We start from the raw sequence: 4,148 nt of genomic DNA, 5'->3' as shown, positions 1-4,148 counted from the left end.
CCATAGTGTGACAATTCTATAGTTTGCTTCATCAAGATTATATATTTTAGGAAATATTACTTAGCGGATTGTTACACGCAATATTTAAACTGTATATTTATTTTAACGTGGTGTAGCACGAAGCACTGAAGAAGCTCTATTTTGAGAAGATGGTCTCGGCTGGCGTGTCCTAGGACTGCTGTTTCTTTGCGCGTTTGCTGATGCATGTATGCGAGAGTGTGTAAATGTGTTGTTTTTTATTTGCATGTTTTTTATTTTTTTTATCTGAGAAATGTACTGAAATTGTTAAATATGTTTATGATTAATTAGATTAAGTAATCACATTGTATTACAGTATTAGTTCTATATATATATGTATGAATGATGAATGTCAGGTTAAGTGTAAGAAAGTGCCATGTGAGTGCACGTTGCGAGTCTGTGGCCCTAACTTTGCCTGCAAAAATAAATGATTTTTCATTTAATTTTATTTCACGTACCTTGGTGTGGACTGGATTGCTTCGTTGTCCGTTTCCTTAAGGTAGCGGTGGGGTTTTGACTTTGATCTTCTATTCTATATTGATAAAGTGTTTATCATTCATTTAATAACGTAACTTAAAGTGTCTTCCTCTATGCATTACAATCTAGAACTAACGTAACTTCAACACTTCAACAGAATCCACACCTTTTGTTCTAATATCCGTGCTTTATGGTGGCCGATACCTGCCTCGCTTTAATTTAACAGTTTTTTAATAACTAATGTATTTTTTATATATTAAATATGTTGCTATTTAATAAAAAAAAATGTTTAGTAATCAAGGCTAACTGGAAATAACTGGAAATGCATGTGATTTTTCGCAAATAATATTTGGATATGAACAGATGGTGATGATCCATCTTATTTTTTGGACTCTGGGGACTAAAAGTAAAAATTTACTACGGAATCATGTTTTTTCGTCTCGATTTCCTAGGTGTGATGCAGCATTTTTTGCTAATTAATGGGCATTTTCTACTGTATTTTAAAAATGTAGAAAAATATTATTATTATTTACAGCAGTCATTTGCTTCAGGATTTGCTTCTTGATGAACCCAAAAGCATACACGACCTATCAACCACTAATACACACAAAATAGTGGACTTTTTCAATTAATATTTAGCGGATCACTTTATGATTATAAGCATCGGCTTTTACAAAATTGTTAGTCCAATAATATTTACTTTTGTGCAAAATGATTTGATATATTTTTCGGAAACAAATTTTCTCCCTTTACCAACGAAAACAAAAATACAAAAATAAACAAGCAGCGGGCGTCTCTTGTGAAGAGTTTCCCACGTTAATATTTGAAGAGCTCTTGTTTTTATTGAATGGGCGTTGGCAAGAATGACTCACTCTGAGAATATTTTATTGTTCATAGTTTTATTTATTCGTTTTTATTTCCCCCTTAGGATATATTTTTATAAAAACGTATGGATGACAAATACTATCTTTTATAATTTAAAGGTTATGATTGTTAATAAATATTATTTTGGATGGGAAAATTGTCGCATAGCATTTTAGTATAAAAAAAGACTAAAATCTTTGACTATTTAATATTCAATGATAACATTAAATTGAATAATGTAAAAAGCTGCTTAGTTCTAAATATATACATACTATATATTGTTAATGTAAAGGTGAATTTTAATACTGAACATAAACGTTATATAACTGCCGACTAATATTGTTAAGTTCAATTTCTTATTCTGAAAGTTGTGAAATTATAATGATATATATTCATAGACGCCAAAATGTTTACTCCGTGAATGAAAGAGCTTAGAGTAAAAGTTGTTCTCTCTGTCTTAAAGTAGACAACAAAATTGTTGGTCGCAAAACGTAAACAAATAAAAAGAAGAAGAATGTAGCTTCTAATGTTATTCTTATGGGACAAATTGAAAAATGTATTTTTATGATTTAATAATTACTACTGAGCGGAATCGTCTAGAATTTTAATGGTGTCTTCCCACAGGTGTCATAATTAATTGTGCAAAATTTGAACGCTATAAGTGCAACGGTTCTTGAGTTTTTGATGCGAACGCACTGCCGGATGCTCACGGACTCACAGACAAGCGGACCACTTTTCTCCAACTCCGCTATACACGATACATAGATTCATTCACTTCGTTCACTCATCTATTAAACCAATGAAAAGAGTGTATGATTAAAAATATGAAATTAAAAACTGAATGCTTCCTTTTCCATTTACTCTAATTTTCGTATTACGTTTCGTGTCTGTTTGAATAACGTATACGAAAACAGATGCTTGTTCGAGACATTAGTAAGAAAAGTTGTAAACATTTTATAATTTATGAAAAAAAAACATTTTATTGCCATTCATAGACAAACATTTGATTGCTAAAATAATAACAACTCTGTAATGTAAAAGCATGCAATTAAACAACAAATTAGATACATTTTTATGATCTTGCTTAAGTATAAGTGCTACTCGCACAGAATGTTTCTCCCATCTAGTCATTTAGACCTGTTCTTCGATTTTTACCCTCACTAAAGACAGCGGATAAAAATTTCCCTTATAAAAAATTAATTTATGGCCATATCAAAATTCCATATTTGTTTTTATAAAGCCATATATGGTTTTTATGACCATATATGGAAGCTATGGCCAGATGTGGTTGTATCCATTTTTGGCGATGTCCATATATGGCCATATATGTAGTCTATATATTGATTTATTGGCCATATATGTCTCCTATATATGAAACTAGCAGAGTACCCGTCCTTCGTACGGGGTTGGCATATAAGTATCAAATGCTTATAGCAGTTATGAGTGAGGACATGGTTTAAGAAATTTCGGTTCTTTTTTAAGTTCGTTCGCTACGCTCACTCACCTTTAGGTTGGAGCTCGTTCGCTGCGCTCACTTTCCTTCAGGTTAGCTCGTTCGCTACGCTCACTTGCCTTCAGGTTAGCTCGTTCGCTACGCTCACTCGCCTCCAGGTTGAAGTTCGTTCGCTACGCTCACTCACCTTTTGCTGTTGTCATAAATGTAAAAGAAATAATAGTGCTAGTGCTGCACCCTGTTGGTAATCCTTGTAACTTTTAATGCTATTGAACATCATAGAACATAACCAACTTGTTTGATTGAAACAGCTGTTAAGATTCATTAATTCCATTTCTCATAAGGTTAACATGGGAAACTCCAGAGCCACTGGGGCGGAGCCCCGAAGGATTTTTTGGGATAAAAATATGCCTATATGTTAATCGGGAATGTGAGCTATCATCATGCCAAATTTCAGCCCGATCCGACCAGTAGTTTTTGAGATTAGCTCATACAAACACACACACAGACACCACCTCTTCTTTATAATAGTATAGAAGATACATTATTGTCCATATATGGCCATACATGTTTTCTGTATATGTAATTATTGTATATATATATGGCCATATATAACTTCCATTTATGGAGTTATTGTCTATATATGGCCATATATGACTCCCAGATATGGAATTATTACTCATATATGGAATAATAAAATTCCATATATGCTCATGTATAAATGAGTTTTTGGCAGTAACTGGAATTATTATATGGAATTGTTGTCACATTTGGATTATGTAACTGGACTCCCAAACACTTCTCATAATATTATAAATCTTAAATTTTGCGTGGGTTTGTGTATATTCTTGTTGCTCTCGCATGCACAGACTACTGAACTGATTGAGTTGAAATGTGGTAGGGAGGCGGACGATAATATAGGCATTTCTCCTTTAAAGTAATTAGTAGTAAAGTCATACAGTATCCAGATTTGAACCCAGATGAAAAAATCCTGTATATACACCTATTGTACAATTTTACTATAGTTCCTATTAGAGAATAGGATACCTAATAGAAGGTTTGCTACATTCAGTTTCAGGACAAAAATCAGTTAATTTGGATTAGATATTTAAGAATTTACCTCACTAATCTGTTTAAGAGAACTACAAAGGTTAGTGAAACGAAACTCTTTTAATATTATACTTGTGCTCATGACAATAGAAAACTAAACTTAGCTCTTACTTTGATGAAATGTTTAATGTAAAACTTTACATTAAATACAACATGTAAACCTTACATAGACTGCTTATAGTAGGCCTATATCCTTCAAAGGATTTAAAGAATAAATTGCATTTAC

This window comes from Macrosteles quadrilineatus, unplaced genomic scaffold, assembly GCF_028750875.1.
Source record: "Macrosteles quadrilineatus isolate MER2022 unplaced genomic scaffold, UCM_ALF_1.0 Scaffold_1__1_contigs__length_201487025, whole genome shotgun sequence".
Classification (NCBI taxonomy): Eukaryota; Metazoa; Arthropoda; class Insecta; order Hemiptera; family Cicadellidae; genus Macrosteles; species Macrosteles quadrilineatus.
The sequence above is the reverse complement of the archived record's forward strand: the minus strand, read 5'-3'. Positions refer to the sequence as shown.